General features: G+C 42.1%; 1 protein-coding gene and 2 pseudogenes across 1 annotated transcript in view; 1 reads left to right on the top strand and 2 right to left on the bottom strand.

The window, feature by feature from the left end:
- LOC134984835 (zinc finger protein ZFP2-like) overlaps window positions 1-27839 on the bottom strand; it is a 168954-nt gene that overhangs the window by 91918 nt on the left and 49197 nt on the right. The gene's annotated exons all lie outside the window — the stretch shown is intronic.
- On the bottom strand, window positions 14949-15066 carry LOC134984837 (5S ribosomal RNA; annotated as a pseudogene).
- On the top strand, window positions 15687-15804 carry LOC134984839 (5S ribosomal RNA; annotated as a pseudogene).

Genomic DNA, 27839 nt, shown 5'->3' with positions numbered 1-27839 from the left:
TCAAAAACTGCGTCTCTTTCTCAGTATGTGACATCCTTGTTGAAATCTGGGATATCATTCCCCTTAAAGAATCCACCCATGGGGGTTCGGATTCTGAAGGCTGACACAGCACATTGCAGTCCTGAGTACATGGAATAGACTCCTCAGGAGACGATAAACACTCTGCAGCACAGGACACAGAGTCCTTAGACATGGTAATGTGGATATACACACACACACAGGAAAATGTCAGACACAGTTTCCCCCAGAGTACCTTCAGAGAGTCACAGAGTATAAGGAGCCAGCCACACAGCGCCCCTGTAGGCAGTTATGATAAAAGCCCGGCGCTGACTTTAATATGGATGGCAGCGCTCCCTGTCAGTGTCCTAGTTCCTAGGATCTGCAGGGAGAAAATGGCGCTGGTGAGTGCTGGATCCTCTCTGAGAGGAAGCCCCGCCCCTTGTAATGGCGTGCGGTTTCCCGAACTAATTTGTTTATACTGGCCTGAGGATTTTAGTGATAACAGGGGGATTAGCGCCTGTTAGCTGTGTGACCAGTGTAGGGTTTATCCGTGCTGGCTCAGGACGCCCCTTAAAGTTCCTACACTGTGTGTTGCTGAGCCTTCCTGGAGCGCAGCCTGTCAGAGCTGCGCTCCCACCCTTGTGCTGCCATACCCGGCCGCTAACCGGGACGCTGGCGCTGTACTCGCCACTTTTCTTTCTTCAGGCTTTGTTAGGGGGTGACGGCTGTGCTGCAGGAGTGAGCAGTCGCCTCGTGGGCTTGCGATCAGCACCCTCAGGAGCTCGTTGTCCTGACAGTGGAGTAGAGAACCATTAACTCTTCAGGAAGTTGGTTCATATTCCTGATTCCCCTCCCCCCCCCCCCCAAGTCCCACAAAGCAGGGAGGCTTCTTGTAACCTAACTAACTCTATAAAATAAAAACAACTAAGAAAACTCCTAGGAGCTCCCCTAGCTGTGACCGGCTCCTCCAGGCACATTTTCTAAACTGAATCTGGTAGGAGGGGCATAGAGGGAGGAGCCAGCCCACACTATTAAACTCTTAAAGTGCCAGTGGCTCCCAAAGGACCCGTCTATACCCCATGGTACTAAATGGACCCCAGCATCTTCTATGACATAAGAGAAAGTAGATTATAACCTAGCAGATGATGATGATTATAGGGTATCATATGGTGTATTGCATCTAAAATACCTTGTTCCACACCTACTCTGCTGTAGCAATATACCTTATATAAGGGTGAGTAACACTTGTACAGGCTTACCAGCGTATGAGCACACACATAAAGGAATGCTACCTTACCAATGCTTCCAGGAGTAACGTTAGGAGACATTTCTCTGATCCATCAGCTCATATGACTGGTATTATTGTTCATCTAGAATCTCCAGTTCATACGATAAGTTCCCCATCCATTGTTTTACATTGGTGCTGACATAGGACTTGGCGAGTGACTACATCTCCATTTATACTTCATGGTTAGTTACCAGTACAAGAGAGAGAGATATCTAAGTCTTATTATAATATTACATTTGTTATTGTGAGTGTTCTCAGGAGGCTGGACACAATGATAGTCTGAGACGCAATACTATAAAGCCTTCTTTAAAAGTTTTATGTTTTATTATACACACACATTTACAATTAAGTGTTCCAGAGAGTCGTCTTCTATTGTTTACAAGATTAATATTGTTACAGAAAATGTCACATTTCCATAATGTATTTTATTTCCAGCAGATGGACACACAAGCAGGAATATCTCAGAAGGACATCTAATGTTATCCCCGGATTGTGACATAAAAGATAATGACAGTAGACAGGATTCTCCAGGAGATAACCCCATAACCCTAATTATACATCCAGCTCTATCAGCTGGTCCCCCTGATCCTGGAAAAAGTTCTCCTGATCACTCTGATATTGGTGCATCTGTTACAGCTCTGAGAGTAAATACAGAGTTTCCCTGTTCTGTAGATGCCAAATGTTTTACACAGAACACAAAGCTTATTACCCATCAGCCAGCTAAGGCAGGTGAGAGGCCATTTCTATGTTCTGAGTGTGGGAAATGTTTTACACTGAAATCACAACTTCTTACACATCAGATAAGTCACACAAGTGAGAATCCATTTCCATGTTCTGAGTGTGGGAAATGTTTTACACGGAAATCAAATCTTGTTATACATCAGATAAGTCACACAGGTGGGAATCCATTTCCATGTTCTGAGTGTGGAAAATGTTTTGCATACAAATCAGAACTTGTTAAACATCACAGAAGTCACACAGGTGAGAAGCCATTTCCATGTTCTGAGTGTGGGAAATATTTTACACAGAAATCAAGTCTTGTTATACATCAGAGAAGTCACACAGGTGAGAATCCATTTCCATGTTCTGAGTGCGGGAAATGTTTTTCCCGTAAATCAGAACTTGTTAAACATCACAGAAGTCACACAGGTGAGAAGCCATTTCCATGTTCTGAGTGTGGGAAATATTTTGCACACAAATCAAGTCTTGTTATACATCAGAGAAGTCACACAGGTGAGAATCCATTTCCATGTTCTGAGTGCGGGAAATGTTTTTCCTGGAAATCACAACTTGTTACACATCAGCGAAGTCACACAGGTGAGAATCCATTTCAATGTTCTGATTGTGGGAAATGTTTTGCACAGAAATCAGTTCTTCTTAGACATCAGAAAAGTCACACAGGTGAGAAGCCATTTCCATGTTCTGTGTGTGGGAAATGTTTTGTACACAAATCAGAACTTGTTAAACATCACAGAAGTCACACAGGTGAGAGGCCAATTCCATGTTCTGAGTGTGGGAAATGTTTTGCACTCAAATCAGATCTTCTTAGGCATCAAAGAAGTCACACAGGTGAGAGGCCATTTCCATGTTCTGAGTGTGGGAAATGTTTTGCACAGAAATCAGTTCTTCTTAGACATCAGAAAAGTCACACAGGTGAGAAGCCATTTTCTTGTTCTGAGTGTGGGAAATGTTTTACACTGAAATCACATCTTGATAGACATCAGAGAAGTCACACATCAGAGAAGTCACACAGGTGAGAGGCCATTTCTATACTATGAGAAATATATCAGCTCTTGTTGCACAAAATAGACATCAGTCAGGTGAGGAACCATTTTAATTTTCTGGAGTATACTTAAAATGAAAGATGAGATATGAGGTGCACTCTGGAAGCTTATAAGGGGTTAATCAGAGATGAACGCAGATGTGACATCACGCAGCCCCCGGAAAATGGTCCGGGCCCTCCCGCATATAGACAAAAATCTGTGTATTAAAGATATGAAATAAAGTTGTTTAAAAACAAAATATTTCCGGTGAGTCATTTTATGTGTCTGTGTATTATCTTATTTCCAGATAATTGTTGCTATGGTGACAGAAACAATTTCCTGTTAATGTGTCCCTTGTAGTGTTACTTTTGTGTCCACATAATATCAGTGTTTGCTGTGTATAAATATCCCGTCTGGTGTATAAGGGTGGCTACACACGCTGCCATTTTAGCTATGTCTGATTTTGACAGCTCATGTGAATAGTGGGGTGACATTACAGGGGGGGGGGTGTCATGGCTGGGTTAGGTTGTGCACCCGGACTAGTACTGGACATTGCATCTGGTCTTGAGCGCTGTGTACAGAACTGGTCTGGCTTAATTGGTCTGATTCAGGCGTGGCAGTCAGGCAGTATGAACTGTGATGGTAGGTGACCGGCTGTGAGGTGAGTACTGGACCACTGATGGGAGCCACCAGTGCAATGTGTAGCCGGGTAACACCTATAGAGAGAGTCACTTGAGGACTGGTGAGTGACGCAATGCTGGGAGGAACAGCAATGCAGGAGAGGCTCGGGTCACTGGCTGGAACCAGTGTGGTAGCTGTGAGGACTGGTGAGTAACGGAATGCTGGAAGGAACAGCAATGCAGGAGAGGCTCGGGTCACTGGCTGGAACCAGTGTGGTAGCTGTGAGGACTGGTGAGTAACGGAATGCTGGGAGGAACAGCAATGCAGGAGAGGCTCGGGTCACTGGCTGGAACCAGTGTGGTAGCTGTGAGGACTGGTGAGTAACGGAATGCTGGGAGGAACAGCAATGCAGGAGAGGCTCGGGTCACTGGCTGGAACCAGTGTGGTAGCTGTGAGGACTGGTGAGTACTGGAATGCTGGGAGGAACAGCAATGCAGGAGAGGCTCGGGTCACTGGCTGGAACCAGTGTGGTAGCTGTGAAGAGGTAGAAGTCTATGGTAATGACTGTAGAAGAAGCTGAGGGCATCAGCAATACTTGCAGACGAAGCTGAGGATGTCAGCAACACTTGTAAATGAAGCTGAGGATGTCGGAAATACTTGTGAACGAAGCCGAGGATGTCGGCAATGCTTGTAGATGAATCTGAGGATGTCAGCAACACGGGTTTTCAGATGCTGGGCAGCTGAGGTAGTGCAGTGGGGATTCCATATGCTGTGCAGGCACTGCTGGTTTCCCAGTAGCTGTGATGCGGTGGTTCTGCATAATGGATACTGCAATGTTGTAGACAGCAGTAGCAGGTTTTCCGGATACTATGGTGCGCTACTCTGCACATCGGAGAACTGGAAGCTGGTAGGAACCAGCAGAATCTCTAATGCCGCTAGGGATATAGGACAGCCTCTCTGGATCACTGGATGACTTCCAGGGAGTCTGGAGATGCCAGGATGTAACGGCAGTGATGGCCTTTTAAATCATCCAGGGAGTCGGGCAGTGCGGGGGATGGTAACTTGCACTGAGTCTATCACCAGCAGGAGATTCTCGAGCTCACTCCAGGCTGAGAGACACCAAAGCACTGACAGCTTGTTAGTGCTGAGAGCTGGAACTTATACCCAGTGCTTGCAGCTGAGTGGATGAACTGCTCACATGACACGGAGAGACTCTGGGTTGGCTCCTGGAGAATCAGCTGTCTGGAGACTGTCATGGCACTGCCCATGGAGGGGAGCAGCGGGAACTCCGGCGTGCTGTGGCCTGATCCAATGGCTGCTAGCAGGGAGACACTGGAGCACAATCATGGAAACGGCAGCGAGCAGCAGGACACAGCGGAGACGCGCTTGAACGAGGGATCGTGCCCAGACTTGTGGTGGAGGTAGGCCAAGGCGTGACTGGGGAACGCAGGTAACCTCCATTTTGTGACAGGGGGTCTCTCTCTGTGTAACTAAATAGTGGCAGACATTTTATATCAGTGCGTTTATGTGGAGTGGGGGCAGTGGCCTGTCAGGAAGCTGCAATTACATCATGTGACTTCCTCTCATTTCCATATTCCCTTCTGCTGTGTGTGTGTATATATATGTGTGTGTGTGTGTGTATATATATATGTGTGTGTATATATATATGTGTGTGTGTGTGTAGAGCACAATCATGGATCAGTGTTAAAATGACCTTCAGGCTGTGTGTATAAGGTGTATATGATGTGCATACGGTGTACATGAAACATAAATCCCAATGATATCTCATTATGGTAAGCAATTATTCCAAAATACGGAAAAATACGATATCCAAAATACTTCTGGGGGTATATTTACTAACATTCGTATCTTTCGGAAAAAGGTCAAAGTTCAATCACGAATGACATCGAAAGTGTAAAACTGCAACTTTTTGAATTGATTACGACTAATTTACTAAGCTGTCGTATTCTGCATTTTCGTTTGTTCCGATGTCGATGTCATTCGTTTTTTTCCCTGTGTTTTACGGCAGTGATTTGCAAAACACTGCCGACTTTAACACAATGAATCACGGCCGGATCTGTGAGATCCGTGCTGGGGTTCATTGTGCATTTAAAAAAAAAAATAGTGTAAAACCAAATTAAAAATTGCGTGGGGTCCCCCCTCCTAAGCATAACCAGCCTCGGGCTCTTTGAGCCGATCCTGGTTGCAGAAACATGAGGAAAAAATGGACAGGGGTTCCCCCATATTTAAGCAACCAGCATCGGGCTCTGCGCCTGGTCCTGGTTCCAAAAATACGGGGGACAAAAAGCGTAGGGGTCCCCCGTATTTTTGAAACCAGCACCGGGCTCCACTAGCTGGACAGATAATGCCACAGGCGGGGGTCACTTTTATACAGTGCCCTGCATCCGTGGCATCAAATATCCAGCTAGTCACCCCTGGCCGGGGTACCCTGGGGGAGTGGGAACCCCTTCAATCAAGGGGTCCCCCCCCAGCCACCCAAGGGCCAGGGGTGAAGTCCGAGGCTGTCCCCCCCCCCATCCAATGGGCTGCGGATGGGGGGCTGATAGCCTTTGTGATGGTTATGAATATTGTTTTTAGTAGCAGTACTACAAGTCCCAGCAAGCCTCCCCCGCATGCTGGTACTTGGAGAACCACAAGTACCAGCATGCGGCGGAAAAACTGGGCCACTGGTACCTGTAGAACTACTACTAAAAAAATACCCCAAAAAACACAAAACACACACACCTTGAAAGTAAAGTTTTAATACATCCATCCACACAAACATATACACATACTTACCTTATGTTCCCACGCAGGTCGGTCCTCTTCTCCAGTAGAATCCACGGGGTACCTGTTGAAAAAATTCTACTCACTAAATCCAGTGTAGATCGGTCCTCTTCAAATCCATTTGTAATCCACATACTTGAGAAGAAAAAAAAACGGAGTCCCGACCACGAACTGAAAGGGGCCCCATGTTTTCACATGGGACTCCTTTCCCCGAATGCAAGGAACCCCCTCTGACTTAAGTCCAAGAGGGTTCCATCAGCCAATCAGGGAGCGCCACGTTGTGGCACCCTCCTGATCGGCTGTGTGCTCCTGTACTCACTGACAGGCGGCACACGGCAGTAACCAATGGTGGGCATTTTGCGGTCAGCGGTGAGGTCACTTTCGGTCAACCGCTGAGCAGAAAGTTCCCACCATTGGCTACAATGGAGCGCATAGGCGCTACATTGTAACACTGCCGTGTGCCGCACGTGGATTACAAATGGATTTGAAGAGGACCGATCTACACTGGATTTAGTGAGTATAATTTATTTCAACAGGATTTCAACAGGATTCTACTGGAGAAGAGGACCGACCTGCGTGGGAACATAAGGTAAGTATGTGTATATGTTTGTGTGGATGGATGTATTAAAACTACTTTCAAGGTGTGTGTTTTTTGGGGTATTTTTTTAGTAGTAGTTCTACAGGTACCAGCGGGCCCGTTTTTCCGCCTGCAGGCTGGTACTTGTGGTTCTCCAAGTACCAGCTTGCGGGGGAGGTTTGCTGGGACTTGTAGTACTGCTACTAAAAACAATATTCATTACTTCAAACAAAGGCTATCAGCCCCCCATCCGCAGCCCATTGGATGGGGGGGACAGCCTCGGGCTTCACCCCTGGCCCTTGGGTGGCTGGGGGGGGGACCCCTTGATTGAAGGTGTCCCCACTCCCCCAGGGTACCCCGGCCAGGGGTGACTAGTTGGATATTTGATGCCACGGCCGCAGGGCACTGTATAAAAGTGACCCCCGGCTGTGGCATTATCTGTCCAGCTAGTGGAGCCCGGTGCTGGTTTCAAAAATACGGGAGACCCCTACGTTTTTTGTCCCCCGTATTTTTTGAACCAGGACCAGGCGCAGAGCCCGATGCTGGTTGCTTAAATATGGGGGAACCCCTGTCCTTTTTTCCCCATATTTCTGCAACCAGAAAGAGCCTGAGGCTGGTTATGCTTAGGAGGGGGGACCCCACGCAATTTTTTGTGTGAAAAATAACACTTTCCCACCCCTTCCCACTGATATACATGCACGGATCTCATGGATCCGTGCATGCCTATCCAATCACGGCTCAAAAAAGCAGGTCTGCTTTTTTTTAGCACTTTTTTACGATTTGTAATTTTTCACTGCAGTGTTTGGCTCTTTTGAGATTTGCACTTTTTAGTAAATGACCGAGTTCTGCTAATTTGCTGGCGTATTTGACCGATGGTGTATTCATTCGTATTTTTCTTCTTGGACTTCCAAAAAAATACGAATGCCCTCATCACTGCCGTGATTTGAGTTTAGTAAATGACCGAGATGACACTTTGAAGAAAAAACGGCATCTCAGTCAAAATCGGGACCTTAGTAAATATACCCCCTGGTACCAAGCATTTTGTATAAGGGATAATCAACCTGTAATATTAGTGATGTGCACCGGAACTTTTTCGGGTTTTGTGTTTTGGTTTTGGATTCGGTTCGGCGGCCGTGTTTTGGATTCGGACACGTTTTGGCAAAACCTCCCTGAAATTTTTTTGTCGGATTCGGGTGTGTTTTGGATTCTGGTGTTTTTTTACAAAAAACCCTCAAAAGCAGCTTAAATCATAGAATTTGGGAGTCACTTTGATCCCATAGTATTATTAAGCTCAATAACCATCATTTCCACTCAGTTTCAGTCTATTCTGAACACCTCACACCTCACAATATTATTTTTAGTCCTAAAATTTGCACTGAGGTCGCTGGATGATTAAGCTAAGCGACCCAAGTGGCAGACACAAACACCTGGCTCATCTAGGAGTGGCACTGCAGTGTCAGGCAGGATGGCACTTCAAAAAAATAGTCCCCAAACAGCACATGATGCAAAGAAAAATTAAAGAAAAAAGAGGTGCAAGATGGAATTGTCCTTTGGCCCTCCCACCCACCCTTATGTTGTATAAACAGGACATGCACACTTTAACAAACCCATCATTTCGGCGACAGGGTCTGCCACACAACTGTGACTGAAATGACGGGTTGGTTTGGGCCCCCACCAAAAAAGAAGCAATCAATCTCTCCTTGCACAAACTGGCTCTACAGAGGCAAGATGTCCACCTCATCATTATCCTCCGATTCCTCACCCCTTTCACTGTGTACATCCCCCTCCTCACAGATTATTAATTCATCCCCACTGGAATCCACCATATCAAGTTCCTGTGTACTTTCTGGAGGCAATTGCTGGTGAATGTCTCCACGGAGGAATTCATTATAATTAATTTTGATGAACATCATCTTCTCCACATTTTCTGGAAGTAACCTCGTACGCCGATTGATGACAAGGTGAGCGGCTGCACTAAACACTCTTTCGGAGTACACACTGGAGGGGGGGCAACTTAGGTAAAATAAAGCCAGTTTCTGCAAGGGCCTCCAAATTGCCTCTTTTTCCTGCCAGTATACGTACGGACTGTCTGACGTGCCTACTTGGATGCGGTCACTCATATAATCCTCCACCATTCTTTCAATGGTGACAGAATCATATGCAGTGACAGTAGACGACATGTCAGCAATCGTTGGCAGGTCCTTCAGTCCGGACCAGATGTCAGCACTCGCTCCAGACTGCCCTGCATCACCATCAGCGGGTGGGCTCGGAATTCTTAGCCTTTTCCTCGCAGCCCTCAGTTGCGGGAGAATGTGAAGGAGGAGCTGTTGACAGGTCACGTTCCGCTTGACTTGACAATTTTCTCACCAGCAGGTCTTTGAACCTCTGCAGACTTGTGTCTGCCGGAAAGAGAGATACAACGTAGGTTTTAAATCTAGGATCGAGCACGGTGGCCAAAATGTAGTGCTCTGATTTCAACAGATTGACCACCCGTGAATCCTGGTTAAGCGAATTAAGGGCTCCATCCACAGGTCCCACATGCCTAGCAGAATTGCTGTTTTAGCTCCTCCTTCAATGTCTCCAGCTTCTTCTGCAAAAGCCTGATGAGGGGAATGACCTGACTCAGGCAGGCAGTGTCTGAACTGACTTCACGTGTGGCAAGTTCAAAGGGTTGCAGAACCTTGCACAACGTTGAAATCATTCTCCACTGCGCTTGAGTCAGGTGCATTCCCCCTCCTTTGCCTATATCGTAGGCAGATGTATAGGCTTGAATGGCCTTTTGCTGCTCCTCCATCCTCTGAAGCATATAGAGGGTTGAATTCCACCTCGTTACCACCTATTGCTTCAGATGATGGTAGGGCAGATTCAGGACTGTTTGCTGGTGCTCCAGTCTTCGGCACACGGTGGCTGAATGCCGAAAGTGGCACGCAAATTCTTCGGCCACCGACGGCATCTCTTGCACGCCCCTGTCATTTTTTAAAATAATGCTGCACCACCAAATTCAATGTATGTGCAAAACATGGGACGTGCTGGAATTTGCCCAGATATAATGCACGCACAATATTGGTGGCGTTGTCCGACGTCACAAATCCCAAGGAGAGTCCAATTGGGGTAAGCCATTCTGCGATGATGTTCCTCAGTTTCCATAAGAGGTTGTCAGCTGTGTGCCTCTTATGGAAAGCGGTGATACAAAGCGTAGCCTACCTAGGAACGAGTTGGCATTTGCGAGATGCTGCTACTGGTGCCACTGCTGCTGTTCTGGCTGCGGGAGGCAATACATCAACCCAGTGGGCTGTCACAGTCATATAGTCCTGAGTCTGCCCTGCTCCACTTGTCCACATGTCTGTGGTTAAGTGGATATTGGGTACAACTGCATTTTTTAGGACACTGGTGACTCTTTTTCTGACGTCTGTGTACATTTTTGGTATTGCCTGCCTAGAGAAATGGAACCTAGATGGTATTTGGTACCGGGGACACAGTACCTCAATCAAGTCTCTAGTTGCCTCTGAATTAACGGTGGAAACCGGAAACACGTTTCTCACCACCCAGGCTGTGATATTTCATCTTCCTCGCAAAGGACTGTTGGACAGTCAATTGCTTACTGGAAGTAGTACAAGTGGTCTCCTGACTTCCCCTCTGGGATGATGATCGACTCCCAGCAGCCACAACAGCAGCACCAGCAGCAGTATGCGTTACACTCAAGGATCCATCGGAGGAATCCTAGTCAGGAGAGTACTCGTCAGACTTGCCAGTGACATGGCCTGCAGGACTATTGGCGTTCCTGTCTAAGGAGGAAATTGACACTGAGGAAGTTGGTGGTGTGGTTTGCAGGAGCTTGGTTACAAGAGGAAGGGATTTAGTGGTCAGTGCACTGCTTCCGCTGTCACCCAAACTTTTTGAACTTGTCAATGACTTCGGATGAATGCGCTCCTGGTGACATATAAGGGAGGATGTTCCTAGGGGGTTAACGTCCTTACCCCTACTTATTACAGCTTGACAAAGGCAACACACGGCTTGACAAATGTTGTCCGCATTTCTGTTAAAATAATCCCACACCGACGAGGTGATTTTTTTTTTTTGTAATTTGACCAGGCATGTCAATTGTCATATTCGTCCCACGGACAACAGGTGTCTCCCCGGGTGCCTGACTTAAAAAAACCACCTCACCATCAGAATCCTCCTTGTCAATTTCCTCCTCAGCGCTAGCAACACCCATATCCTCATCCTGGTGTACTTCAACAGTGACATCTTCAATTTGACTATCAGAAACTGGACTGCGGGTGCTCCTTCCAGCACTTGCAGGGGGCGTGCAAATGGTGAAAGGCACAAGCTCTTCCCGTCCAGTGTTGGGAAGGTCAGGCATCGCAACCGACACAATTGGACTCTCCTTGGTGATTTGTGATTTAGAAGAATGCACAGTTCTTTGCTGTGCTTTTGCCAGTTTAGGTCTTCATTTTTCTAGCAGGAGGATGAGTGCTTCCATCCTCATGTGAATATGAACCACTAGCCATGAACATATGCCAGGGCCTCAGCTGTTCCGTGCCACTCCGTGTCGTAAATGGTATATTGGCAAGTTTACGCTTCTCATCAGACGCTTTTTATTTTGATTTTTGGGTCATTTTACTGAACTTTTGTTTTTTGGATTTTACATGCTCTCTACTATGACATTGGGCATCGGCCTTGGCAGACGACATTGATGGCATTTCATCATCTCGGCCATGACTAGTGGCAGCAGCTTCAACAGGAGGTGGAAGTGGATCTTGATCTTTCCCTATTTTACCCTCCACATTTTTGTTATTCATTTTTTAAAGTGTGGAATTATATGCCAGTAATATATCAATAGCAATGGCCTACTGTACCGTACTACTATATATTATATACTGGTGGTCAGCAAAATTCTGCACTGTCCTACTATATATACTGCGCACAACTAAAATGCACCACAGGTATGGATGGATAGAATACTTGACAACACAGAGGTAGGTAGAGCAGTGGCCTACTGTACCGTACTGCTATATATTATATACTGGTGGTCAGCAAAATCCTGCACTGTCCTCCTACTATATATACTGTGCTCAACTAAAATGCACCACAGGTATGGATGGATAGTATACTTGATGACACAGAGGTAGGTAGAGCAGTGGCCTACTGTACCATACTGCTATATATTATATACTGGTGGTCAGCAAAATTCTGCACTGTCCTACTATATATACTGCGCACAACTAAAATGCACCACAGGTATGGATGGAGAGTATACTTGACGACACAGAGGCAGGTAGAACACTGGCCTACTGTACCGTACTGCTATATATTATATACTGTGATCAACAAAATTCTGCACTGTCCTCCTACTATATATACTGCGCACAACTAAAATGCACCACAGGTATGGATGGCTAGTATACTTGACGACACCGAGGTAGGTAGAGCAGTGGCCTACTGTACCGTACTGCTATATATTATATAATGGTTGTCAGCAAAATTCTGCACTGTCCTCCTACTATATATACTGCGCACAACTAAAATGCACCACAGGTATGGATGGATAGTATACTTGACAACACAGAGGTAGGTAGAGCAGTGACCTACTGTACCGTACTGCTATATATTATATACTGGTGGTCAGCAAAATTCTGCACTGTCTTCCTACTATATATACTGCGCACAACTAAAATGCACCACAGGTATGGATGGATAGAATACTTGACAACACAGAGGTAGGTAGAGCAGTGGCCTACTGTACCGTACTGCTATATATTATATATTGGTGGTCAGCAAAACTCTGCACTGTCCTACTATATATACTGCGCACAACTAAAATGCACCACAGGTATGGGTGGAGAGTATACTTGACGACACAGAGGCAGGTAGAACACTGGCCTACTGTACCGTACTGCTATATATTATATACTGTGATCAACAAAATTCTGCACTGTCCTCCTACTATATATACTGCGCACAACTAAAATGCACCACAGGTATGGATGGATAGTATACTTGACAACACAGAGGTAGGTAGAGCAGTGGCCTACTGTACCGTACTGCTATATATTATATACTGGTGGTCAGCAAAATTCTGCACTCTCCTCCTACTATGTATATTGCACACAACTAAAATGCACCACAGGTATGGATGGATAGTATACTTGACGACACAGAGGTAGGTGGAGCAGTGGCCTACTGTACCGTACTGCTATATATTATACGCTGGTGGTCAGCAAAATTCTGCACTGTCCTCCTACTATATATACTGCGCACAACTAAAATGCACCACAGGTATGGATGGATTGTATACTTGACGACACAGAGGTAGGTAGAGCAGTGGACTACTGTACCGTACTGCTATATATTATATACTGTGGTCAGGAAAATTCTGCACTATCCTCCTACTATATATACTGCGCACAACTAAAAAGCACCACAGGTATGGATGTATAGTATAATTGACGACACAGGTAGGTAGAGCAGTGGCCTACTGTACCGTACTGCTATATATATTATATACTGGTGGTCAGCAAAATTCTGCACTGTCCTCCTACTATATATACTGTGCACAACTAAAATGCACCACAGGTATGGATAAATATTATACTTGATGACACAGAGGCAGGTAGAGCAGTGGCCTACTGTACCGTACTGCTATATATTATATACTGTGATCAGCAAAATTCTGCACTGTCCTCTATATATACTGCGCACAACTTAAATGCACCACAGGTATGGATGGATAGTATACTTGACAACACAGGTAGGTAGAGCAGTGGCCTACTGTACCGTACTGCTACATATTATATACTGGTAGTCAGCAAAATTCTGCACTGTCCTACTATATATACTGCGCACAACTAAAATGCACCACAGGTATGGACGGATAGTATATTTGATGACACAGAGGTAGGTAGAGCAGTGGCCTTCTGTACCGTACTGCTATATATTATATACTGGTGGTCAGGAAAATTCTGCACTGTCCTCCTACTATATATACTGCATGCAACTAAAATGCACCACAGGTATGGATGGATAGAATACTTGACAACACAGAGGTAGGGAGAGCAGTGGCCTACTGTATTGTACTGCTATTTATTATATACAGGTGGTCAGCAAAATTCTGCACTGTCCTCCTACTATATATACTGTGCACAACTATAATGCACCACAGATATGGATGGATAGTATACTTGACGACACCGAGGTAGGTAGAGCAGTGGCCTACTGTACCGTACTGCTATATATTATATACTGGTGGTCAGCAAAATTCTGCACTGTCCTCCTACTATATATACTGTGTACAACTAAAAAGCTAGAAAGTATTTAGTGTGGAACCGCACTAGTCTGACAGTAATACTAAAGTATAAGGAATAAATGAAAAAAACAATATATGTGCAGTTAATGAATAATTCTTAAACTGCTAATGATTGGCGGTGCTCCCAGGAATTTTGTAGGTTAGACTACAATAAAAAGGAGAGGAAAGACAAAAAACCCTTGTTTGGGAGCACTCATTAGTAACGATCGAAATGTGAGTAGTGAAAGGAAATAAAATAAAACTTAACCTTTATTTCTTGAAAATAAAAAGATATATATACCTAAAGTAATATCTATAATAGAAGAGCTTGTTGACTAATGAAAAAACTTGTTGACCTTTTTAACATATGAGGTACAAGATGGTTGAAGAGGGTGAAAATATCGAAGGACAATGATGTGTTAAATATCTATATATATATATGTGATATATGTGTGGATGCCATGTGGCACCAAACGGCATTAAAGGCATCCCAAAGGAACATCACTGAGCATGCCCAAAATATAGGTATAACTGGTAGCGTAGTTGTAATGTGAAACTCGAGATTAGAGTACCAAAAAGATAAGAGAAAGAATGTTGGAATAAGTCGAAGGTTTCATTTGGGAAAGAGGCCCACTGCACCTGGTATTCTCAGGAGGTTTCCCTTCCTGATACTAAACAGGCCATGCCTGCTTAGCTTCCGAGATCGGACAAGATCGGGCGTGTTCAGGGTAGTATGGCCGTGGGCCAATGTTGGGAGGGTAATGGGAAAACCACACTCTGCTTTCTGTACTTCACATATAATGAAAGAAATTGATCTGAAATGGTATTTCCAGATAGGAGTGTGTGTTTGTGGCAGAGAGATGTTGAGAAAGAGGCACAAGGGAATGAAAAGAGATTGAAAGGAGAAAAACAATTTGTGTGTGGGAAAGATTGTGAAGATATGTGTGTAAGTGTGTCTGCTGGTGGAAAAAGGGGTGAGAAAGGGTGTGTATTGGTGATTGTGTGAGGTATTGAGAAATGGTGAAAATGGATATTGCAGATGGGTGCTAGCTGGGATTTGATATGGAAGAGAAAAACTTTATGTGTTGAGCATGTTGGAGCTGGGTCAAATTGGTTGTTAGTACCCTGAACACGCCCGATCTTGTCCGATCTCGGAAGCTAAGCAGGCATGGCCTGTTTAGTATCAGGAAGGGGAACCTCCTGAGAATACCAGGTGCAGTGGGCCCTTTTTCAAGAAAAATACCCATTCTCCACACTTTTGCTTCTGGAAAAACCTATTGAATCAATTTTCCTCTGATTTATGTACGGTACAGATAGCAGCAGTGACCTTTCTTTTCATTTCATTTACTTTCATTCCAACAAACGTCCCACGGCCATACTACCCTGAATACGCCCGATCCTGTCCGATCTCGGAAGCTAAGCAGGCATGGCCTGGTCAGTATCCGGAAGGGAAACCTCCTGAGAATACCAGGTGCAGTGGGCCTCTTTCCCAAATGAAACCTTCGACTTATTCCAACATTCTTTCTCTCACCTTTTTGGTACTCCAATCTCGAGTTTCACATTACAACTACGCTACCAGTTATACCTATATTTTGGGCATGCTCAGTGATGTTCCTTTGGGATGCCTTTAATGCCGTTTGGTGCCACATGGCATCCACACATATATCACATATATATATATATATATATAGATATTTAACACATCATTGTCCTTCGATATTTTCACCCTCTTCAACCATCTTGTACCTCATATGTTAAAAAGGTCACCAAGTTTTTTCATTAGTCAACAAGCTCTTCTATTATAGATATTACTTTAGGTATATATATCTTTTTATTTTCAAGAAATAAAGGTTAAGTTTTATTTAATTTCCTTTCACTACACACATTTCGATCGTTACTAATGAGTGCTCCCAAACAAGGGTTTTTTGTCTTTCCTCTCCTTTTTATTGTATTACAACTAAAAAGCACCACAGGTATGGATGGATAGTATACTTGACGACACAGAGGTAGGTAGAGCAGTGGCCTACTGTACCGTACTGCTGTATATTATATACTGGTGGTCAGCAAAATTCTGCACTGTCTTCCTACTATATATACTGCGCACAACTAAAATGCACCACAGGTATGGATGGATAGTATACTTGACGACACGGAGTAGGTAGAGCAGTGGACTACTGTACCGTACTGCTATATATTATATACTGGTGGTCAGCAAAATTCTGCACTATCCTCCTACTATATATACTGCTCACAACTAAAAAGCACCACAGGTATGGATGGATAGTATAATTGAGGACACAGGTAGGTAGAGCAGTGGCCTACTGTACCGTACTGCTATATATTATATACTGGTGGTCAGCAAAATTCTGCACTATCCTCCTACTATATATACTGCGCACAACTAAAATGCACCACAGGTATGGATAAATAGTATACTTGATGACACAGAGGCAGGTAGAGCAGTGGCCTACTGTACCGTACTGCTATATATTATATACTGTGATCAGCAAAATTCTGCACTGTCCTCTATATATACTGCGCACAACTTAAATGCACCACAGGTATGGATGGATAGTATACTTGACGACACAGGTAGGTAGAGCAGTGGCCTACTGTACCGTACTGCTACATATTATATACTGGTGGTCAGCAAAATTCTGCACTGTCCTACTATATATACTGCGCACAACTAAAATGCACCACAGGTATGGATGGATAGTATACTTGATGACACAGAGGTAGGTAGAGCAGTGGCCTACTGTACCGTACTGCTATATATTATATACTGGTGGTCAGGAAAATTCTGCACTGTCCTCCTACTATATATACTGCGCACAACTAAAATGCACCACAGGTATGGATGGATAGAATACTTGACAACACAGAGGTAGGTAGAGCAGTGGCCTTCTGTACCGTACTGCTATATATTATATACTGGTGGTCAGCAAAATTCTGCACTGTCCTACTATATATACTGCACACAACTAAAATGCACCACAGGTATGGATGGATAGTATACTTGACGACACAGAGGTAGGTAGAGCTGTGGCCTACTGTATTGTACTGCTATATATTATATACAGGTGGTCAGCAAAATTCTGCACTGTCCTCCTACTATATATACTGTGCACAACTATAATGCACCACAGATATGGATGGATAGTATACTTGACGACACAGAGGTAGGTAGAGCAGTGGCCTACTGTACCGTACTGCTATATATTATATACTGGTGGTCAGCAAAATTCTGCACTGTCCTCCTACTATATATACTGTGCACAACTAAAAAGCACCACAGGTATGGATGGATAGTATACTTGACGACACAGAGGTAGGTAGAGCAGTGGCCTACTGTACCGTACTGCTGTTTATTATATACTGGTGGTCAGCAAAACTCTGCACTGTCTTCCTACTATATATACTGCGCACAACTAAAATGCACCACAGGTATGGATGGATAGTATACTTGACGACACAGAGGTAGGTAGAGCAGTGGCCTACTGCACCATACTGCTATATATTATATACTGGTGGTCAGCAAAATTCTGCACTGTCCTCCTACTATATATACTGCGCACAACTAAAATGCACCACAGGTATGGATGGATCATATAGTTGACGACACAGAGGTAGGTAAGCAGTGGACTACTGTACTGTACTGCTATATAATACTGGTGGTCACTGGGCAGCAAAATTCTGCACTGTCCTCCTACTATATACTACAATGCAGCACAGATATGGAGCGTTTTTCAGACAGAGAACGTAGATATTTTAAGCACAATGAGCACAGATATTTGCAGCACACTGAGCACAGATATTTGCAGCACACTGAGCACAGATATTTGCAGCACACTGAGCACAGATATTTGCAGCACACTGAGCACAGATATTTGCAGCACACTGAGCACAGAAACTGAGAGAATGCAGCCACGTCCTCTCCCTATCATCTCCAATGCACGAGTGAAAATGGCGGCGACGCGTGGCTCCTTAGATAGAATACGAATTTGCGAGAATCTGACAGCGGGATGATGATGTTTGGGCTCGCTCGGGTTAACCGAGCAAGGCGGGAGGATCCGAGTCTGCCTCGGAACCGTGTAAAATTGGTGAAGTTCGAGGGGTTCAGATTCCGAGGAACTGAAACCGCTCATCACTAAGGCTAACCAGTAATGTTTTCATCTGCTGATGTACTTAGGGGGTAATTCAGAGTTGATTGTAGCAGCAAATTTGTTAGCAGATGGGCAAAACCATGTACAGTGCAGGGGAGGTAGATGTAACATGTGCAGAGAGAGTTAGGTTTGGGTGGGTTATATTGTTCTGTGCAGGGTAAATACTGGCTGCTTTATTTTTACACTGCCATTTAATAAAATGCAGTTAAATTCAATTTGGTTCCATACTCACAATCTCCAAAAAGACTTCAAAGAGTTACAAACCAACAATAACACACAAAGGCAGCAGGCCGAGGCAGGGACACATGGAGCAGAAGTAAGATAACAGCTCTTACCCGTGGCCACGGTTGATCCAGGTACCCCAGCACCAGTCCACCTTCCTTCTTCATGTTTCAATGTTGGATTGATCTCGGTGGTGGCCTCCAAAATTATTTTGCTGTTCAAAATAATTGAAGTCTCTTTGGTAGATTTATTGCACTGGAAAATTCACAGGGCTCATGATAAAAGAATATAACAAACTGGACATTGACACAATAATTTCATCTTATATACTTCTCATTACAGCGTTACATGATCCAATCCAATTAACAGGCCAATCATTTACATAGACCAATCACAATTCATTTATCAGAGTATATTATTAATTTAAAAACTCCCCTTAGGGAGGATCTCCAATTAATTAGCTCAACATCTTGTAATTATGACTGTTTAATATCAAAATACATTTTACCTTTCACCTACTTTTAATTATCTTTATTCTGCAAAATACAATTGCCTATTCTGCAGAACACTAGCTAACCACAGTCTCATGACACACTGCGCAGCTGCCGTACTTCTTCTTTTCACTAAAATAACAGTTTCTTCAAACATATAAATCACTTTTAAAGCAACAGTTTATTTTATTAACAATAGACAAACTGACATCCAGCTTCCGTTTTGTATTCACTTATTTATTTCAGGCATTACAGTGTGTAATAATGTATAAGGGACATTACCTATTTATAATAATGTGTAAAGGGCGTTACGATGTGTAATAAAGTGTAATGTGCATTACGGGTGTGTAATAATGTATAAGGGACATTACGGATTTATAATAATGTGTAATGGGCATTACTGTGTGTAATAATGTGTAATGGGCATTACAGTGTGTAATAATGTGTAATGTGCATTATGGATGTAAAATGATGTGTAATGGGCATTACGGTGTGTAATAATGTGTAATGGCCATTACAGTGTGTAATAATGAGTAATGGGCATTACGGATTTATAATTATGTGTAAAGGGCATTACGATGTGTAATAATATGTAATGTGCATTACAGACGTATAATAATGTGTAATGAGCATTGTGGTTTGTAGCACAATGTGTAATGGGCATTCCAAATGTAGAATAATGTGTAATAGGCATTACGTATGTGTAATAATGTGTAATGGGCATTACGATGTATAATAATGTGTAATGGGCATTATGGTTTTGTAGCATAATGTGTAATGGCCATTACAGTGTGTAATAATGTGTAATGGGCATTACGGATTTATAATTATGTGTAAAGGGCATTATGGTGTGTATTAATATGTAATGTGCATTACAGACGTATAATAATATGTAATGAGCATTGTGGTTTGTAGCATAATGTGTAATTGGCATTCCAAATGTAGAATAATGTGTAATAGGCATTACGTATGTGTAATAATGTGTAAGGGGCATTACGGATGTATAATTATGTGTAAAGGGCATTATGGTGAGTAATAATGTGTAATGTGCATTACGGATGTATAATAATGTGTAATGGGCATTATGGTTTTGTACATTACGGTGTGTAATGGGCATTACGGATGTATAATTATGTGTAATGGGCATTACGGAAGTAATAATGTGTAAAGGGCATTACAGTTTATAATAATGTGTAATGGTCATTACGGATGGATAATGTGTAATGGGCAATACAGTGTTTAATAATGTGTAATGGACATGACGGTGTGTAATGTGCAGTACGGATGTATAATAATGTGTAATAGGCATGACAGTGTGTGGCATAATGTGTAATGTGCAGTACGGATGTATAATAATGTGTAATGGGCATTACGCTGTTTGGTATAATGTGTAATGGGCATTACGGTGTGTAATGAGCATTACAGTGTGTAACAAAGTGTAATGGGCATTACAGATGTATAATAATGTGTAATGGGCATTACGGTGTGTAGTATAATGTGTAATGTGTATTTTAGTGTGTAGTAATGTGTAATGGGCATTACGGTGTGTAATGAGCATTACAGTGTGTTACAATGTGTAACGGGCATTACAGATGTATAATAATGTGTAATGGGCATTACAGTGTGTAGCATAATGTGCAATGTGCATTTCAGTGTGTAATAATGTGTAATTGGCATTACGGATGTATAATAATGTGTAATGGGCATTACGGATGTGTAATAATGTGTAATGGCATTATGGTGTGTAATAATGTGTAATGGGCATTATGGATGTATAATTATATGTAATGGGCATTTTGGTGTGTAATGTGCATTACGGATGTATAATAATGTGTAATGGGCATTACGGTTTTGTAGCATAATGTGTAATGGGCATTATGGTGTGTGTAATAATATGTACTGGGAATTACGGTGTGTAATGTGTAATGGACATTATGGATGTGTAGTAATGTTTAACGGGCATTACGGTTTGTATCATAATGTGTAATGGGCATTACGGTGTGTAATAATGTGTAAAGAGCATTGGGGTGTGTGGTATATTATGTAATAGGCATTATGGTGTATAATAAGGTGTAATGGGCATTAAGGTGTGTAGCATAATGTGAAATGGGTATTACTGAGTAATGGAGGTGTGAGGTGTGGTGCCTCTGGACTGGCTGAGCTGGATGGCTTTAGTGTGGCATACCTTTACATTCTATTAACACTTTTCACTTATTAATTTTCTAACACTATTTCTCTATTTTAATTACATTTCATGTTTGTATCACCCTCTCTATAGCTTCGGCTTCCTAAATACGAATTTATTAACACTATAGTTTTTTACACTGGTATGCCACGCTGGGCTTTCTAGCTCATTCTGGTGTTTTGGGGTGCCACACCCTGCACCTAGATATAGCGCTAGGGACCCCAAATATACAGAGAGGCCTTGAGGGGCTTAACCACACATTTGCGCAAATATGTATAACGAAGATCTCTGAATTCTATTATCATGTGGGATTTATATCTGGTTACTGTTATCCATTCAGGGTGCTGGGGAAACAATTGCTTTTTTTCCATTACGGATATAGAATAATGTGTAATGGGCATTACAGATCAGTAATAATGTATAATAGGCATTACGGATGTATAATTATGTGTAAAGGGCATTTTGGTGTGTAATAATGTGTAATGGGCATTATGGATGTATAATTATGTGTAATGGGCATTATGGTGTGTGTAATAATAAGTAATGGGCATTACAGTGTGTAATGTGTAATGGGCATTACGGTGTATAGAATAATGTGTTATGGGCATTACTGTGTGTAAAAATGTCTAATGGGCATTACGGATTTATAATAATGTGTAATGAATATTACGGTGTGTAATGTGTAATGGGCAATATGGTGTGTAATAATGTGTAATGTGCATTACGGATGCATAATAATGTGTAAAGGGCATTAAGGATGTGTAATAATGTGTAATGGACATTACAGATGTATAATTATGTGTAAAGGGCATTATGGTGTGTAACAATGTGTAATGTGCATTACGGACGTATAATAATGTGTAATGGGCACCAAGGTTTGTAGATTAATGTGAAATGGGCATTAAAGATGTGTAATAATGTGTAATGGGCATTACAGTGTGTAATAATGTGTACTGGGTATTACGGATGTATAATTATGTTTAAAGGGCATTATGGTGTGTAATAATGTGTAATGTGCATTATGGATGTACAATAATGTGTAATGGGCATTACAGTTTGAAGCATAATGTGTAATGGGCAATACAGCATATAATGGGCATTACAGATATAGAATAATGTGTAATGGGCATTACGGATGTGTAATAATGTGTAAAGGGCATTACGGTTTGTAATAATGTGTAATGGGCATTACGGATATATAATAATGTGTAAAGGGCATTACGGTATGTAATAATGTGTAATAGGCATTATGGTATGTAAAAATGTGTAATGTGCAGTACGGATGTATAATAATATTTAATGGGCTTTACGGTGTGTGGCATGATGTGCAATGGGAATTATGATGTGTAATAATGTGTAATGGGCATTATGCTGTTTGGTATAATGTGTAATCGGCATTACGGTGTGTAATGGGTATTACGGTGTGCAGCATAATGTGTAATGTGCATTACGGACGTATAATAATGTGTAATGGGCACTAAGGTTTGTAGATTAATGTGTAACGGGCATTAAAGATGTGTAATAATGTGTAATGGGCATTTCGGTGTGTAATAATGTGTAATGAGCATTACGGTGTGTAGCATAAAGTGCAATATGCATTTCGGTGAGTAATAATGTGTAATTGGCATTATGGTGTGTAACAATGTGTAATGGACATTACGAGTGTATAATAATGTGTAATGGGCATTACAGTGTGTAGCATAATATGTAATGGGCACTACAGAGTATAATGGGCATTACAGATGGACAATAATGTGTAATGGGCTATACGTATGTGTAATAATGTGTAATGGGCATTATGGTGTGTAATAATGTGTAATGAGCATTACAGATGTATAATTATGTGTAAAGGGCATTTTTATGTGTAATAATGTGTTGTGTGCATTACGGATGTATAATAATGTGTAATGGGCATTACGGTGTGTAGCATAATGTGTAATGAGCATTACAGAGTGTAATGGGCATTACTGATGTAGAAAAATGTGTAATGGGCTATACGGATGTGTAATAATGTGTAATGGGCATTATGGTGTGTAATAATTTGTAATGGGCATTACGGATGTATAATTATGTGTAAAGGGCATGTTGGTGTGTAATGTGTAATGGGCATTACGGTTTATAGCATAATGTAAAATGGGCATTACGGTGTGTGTAATATGTACTGGGCACTACGGTGTGTAATGTGTAATGGACATTATGGTGTGTAATGGACATTACGGATATATAATTATGTGTAATGGGCATTATGGTTTGTAATAATGTGCATTACGGATGTATAATAATGTGTAAAGGGCATTACCATTTATAATAATGTGTAATGGGCATTACGGATGGATAATGTGTAATGGGCAATACGGTGTGTAATAATGTGTAATGGACATGCCGGTGTGTAATAATGTTTAAAGTGCAGTACGGATGTATTATAATGTATAATGGGCATGACGGTGTGTGGCATAATGTGTAATGTGCATTACAGTGTCTGCCATAATGTGTATTGGGCATTACGGTGTGTAGCATAATGTGTAATAAACTTTCTGTGTGTAATAATGTGTAATGGGCATTACAGTGTGTGGCACAATGTGTAATGGGCATTATGGTGTGTAATAATGTGTAATGTGCATTACGGATGTATAATAATGTTTAATGGGCATTATGGATGTAGAATAATGTGTAATGGGCATTACGGTGTGTAATAATGTGTAATGTGCATTGCGGTGTGTAATAATGTATAATTGGCATTACGGTGTGTAAAGGGCATTACAGTATATAATGGGCATTACAGATATAGAATAATGTGTAATGGGCATTACGGATGTGTAATAATGTGTAAAGGGCATTACGGTTTGTAATAATGTGTAATGGGCATTACGGATATATAATAATGTGTAAAGGGCATTACGGTTTGTAATAATGTGTAATAGACATTATGGTATGTAAAAATGTGTAATGTGTAGTACGGATGTATAATAATATTTAATGGGCTTTACAGTGTGTGGCATGATGTGCAATGGGAATTATGATGTGTAATAATGTGTAATGGACATTATGCTGTTTGGTATAATGTGTAATCGGCATTACGGTGTGTAATGGGTATTACGGTGTGCAGCATAATGTGTAATGTGCATTACGGACGTATAATAATGTGTAATGGGCACTAAGGTTTGTAGATTAATGTGTAACGGGCATTAAAGATGTGTAATAATGTGTAATGGGCATTTCGGTGTGTAATAATGTGTAATGGGCATTACGGTGTGTAGCATAAAGTGCAATATGCATTTCGGTGAGTAATAATGTGTAATTGGCATTATGGTGTGTAATAATGTGTAATGGACATTACGAGTGTATAATAATGTGTAATGGGCATTACAGTGTGTAGCATAATATGTAATGGGCACTACAGAGTATAATGGGCATTACAGATGGATAATAATGTGTAATGGGCTATACGGATGTGTAATAATGTGTAACGGGCATTATGGTGTGTAATAATGTGTAATGAGCATTACAGATGTATAATTATGTGTAAAGGGCATTTTCATGTGTAATAATGTGTTGTGTGCATTACGGATGTATAATAATGTGTAATGGGCATTATGGATGTAGAATAATGTGTAATGGGCATTACGGTGTGTAATAATGTGTAATGTGCATTGCGGTGTGTAATAATGTATAATGGGCATTACGGTGTGTAAAGGGCATTACAGTATAATAATGTGTAATGGGTATTACGGTGTGTAATAATGTGTAATGGGTATTACAGTGTGTGGCATAATGTGTAATGGGCATTATGGTGTGTAATAATGTGTAATGTGTATCACAGAAGAATAATAATGTGTAATGGGCATTACAGTGTGTTATAATTTTTAATGGGCATTACAGTGTTTTATAATGTGTAATGTGCATTACATTGTGTAATAATGTGTAATGGAATTTACGTGTGTAGCATAATGTGTAATGGGTATTACAATGTGTAATAATGTGTAACAGGCTTTACGGTGTGTGGCATAATGTACATTATGTATTACGGTGTGTTATGTGTAAAGGGCATTACGCTGTGTGGTATAATGTGTAATGCATAACCCAGTCCCGAGGCTGCACCTCCACCCCCCCTACCTCATGCCGTGAACATCTCAGCTTTGCTTGCATACTGCCATCAGGCTAGCTCCTGCTTGCCTGCGCCTCATGTCATCTGTCTGTCGCCTCTCCCCACTAGATTGTTAGCTCTTCAGAGCAGGGCCCTCTTTCCTCTTGTTATCTAAGCCCTCGTCTCGACACATTTCACTCGCAGCTCTCCCCTACTCAACATCCATATTTACCCTGCTAGTAAAGGCTCATCTCCATCTATGGCCACCAGCCTCTAGTTTTACGATGATCACTCCCTCAATACTTACATCTTAGCTGTATTTATGTCTTGAGAATGTGTGGTGCTCTATGTTACCTGTACTCTATTTCAGTTATTTATTTACTGTAATGCTATGTTTTGTCTCCCTGTACTGTCCTTTGTACGGCGCTGCGAAACACATGTGGTGCCTTATACATAAAATGTAATAATAATAATAATGGGCATTACGGTGTGTGTCATAATGTGTAATAGGCATTACGGTGTGTAATAATTTGTAACGGGTTTTACGGTGTGTGGCATAATGTTTAATGGGCATTACAGTGTGTAATAATGTGTAACAGGCTTTACGGTGTGTGGCATAATGTGTAATGGGCATTATGGTGTGTAATAATGTGTAACGGGCATTACTGTGTGTGGCATAATGTGTAATGGGCATTACGCTGTGTAATAATGTGTAATGGGCATTACGTGTGTAATAATGTGTAATGGGCATTACGGTGTATAATATGTGTAATGGGCATTACGGGGTGTAATAATGTGTAACGGGCTTTACGGTGTGTGGCATAATGTGTAATGGGCATTACGGTGTGTAATAATGTGTAACGGGCATTACTGTGTGTGGCATAATGTGTAATGGGCATTACGGTGTGTAATACTGTATAATGGGCATTACATGTGTAATAATGTATAATGGCACTAGAGATGCATTTAAATTTTCAGCTGGGTGCTCATAAATCAAGTTGCTGTTTGTGCGTTACTATACAGGTTGTATGACACAGGTGTGTACATTACACTTGTACTTTGTAATTAAATTGTGTTTAATATTTTTCCCACAGATATGTCAGCAGAGGAAAATCACAAATTCTGGTCTGGATTCATTGAATTGTATCACGAGAACGAGTGCCCGTGGTGTGTAATAAATGTGGACTATGCCAACAGGACACAGAGGAATCGGGCATATGAGCAGCTGATCAGATACAGTAGAGCCCGGAACAGCGCTGCACACCTAAATTGGGTAAAGAGGATAAAAAATGTTCAAAGTGTTTTTGTAGGAGCACAATAGCTACATGGAATCGCAACGTTCAGGAGCCGGGACAGATGAGTTTTACAAGCCAACACTGTGGTATTATGACCTCATGAAATTCATTTTGGAGCAAGAGCCAAGGATAAGGTCACAGTGTAATCTGGATTCGGGTTCTACTACTCTTGTGGAAAAGGAGACATCAGAAAGTCTGGATCTGGTAAGTACACAAACATTTGTATTGTATTGCACCCACACATTTTTGCATGGAGTTCATTTTTGTTTTATTTTGCAGGATATTACACCGGAGCTGGAAGTGGAGCCTTCCAAGCCTTCCATGAGCGAGGCAACTGAAGTGGATGACCCAACCCCACAGCCACGACCCCCGACACAGCAGAGGTTGTCCAGAAACCCACTTTTTCCCCGCCTAGCTCACAACAGTTTTTTTTACTCACGCCAAGGATGTTCTTCATTGGTCCCCAGACTTGGAGCAAAATTTTGGCAATAACATCATGATGGAGATGTGACTGATGAAGGAGGGTCAAAAGAAGATCTACAAGCATCTGGTTCTTAATGCTACCTCACGTGCAAATGACAAATCTCTTGTCGAGGCGTGTGAGATACCAGCTGCCAGGCGCTGTCTCCCAAATGTGCCCCCACCTTCCTACCCACATCACCAACCCATGCAGTATGCACCGGGAAACCCTCAACAGATGAGCTGTTTTCTGCCAAGACACATACAGTCCACCCCCTCCTCCCATTCCACCTCGTCATCCAGTGGTACATACTTAGACATGCTGAGTAAACAGTCCTCTGTACTGGACGATCCTAATTTTTTTAATTTATATTATTTTTTTTTCAAACCGGTTTTTAAGTTATGTTTAAAAAACAGTTGTTGGTCTTACCCCAGTCTCTTGCACCCAAATTATCTGTATTGAGGCCATTAGTACCACAGTGTTGGTTTCTTGACCTCACTGTCCCGGACTTCTGATTATTGTGATCTATACACTTCTTGTGTTCCTTCTAAAAGCACTGTTCAGAAATCTGCACTTTATCTTCTCTCCCCAATGTATGGTGGCAGCACTGATATT

Source organism: Pseudophryne corroboree (genome assembly GCF_028390025.1).
Source record: "Pseudophryne corroboree isolate aPseCor3 chromosome 3 unlocalized genomic scaffold, aPseCor3.hap2 SUPER_3_unloc_85, whole genome shotgun sequence".
Lineage (NCBI taxonomy): Eukaryota > Metazoa > Chordata > Amphibia > Anura > Myobatrachidae > Pseudophryne > Pseudophryne corroboree.
The sequence above is the reverse complement of the archived record's forward strand: the minus strand, read 5'-3'. Positions and strand labels throughout refer to the sequence as shown.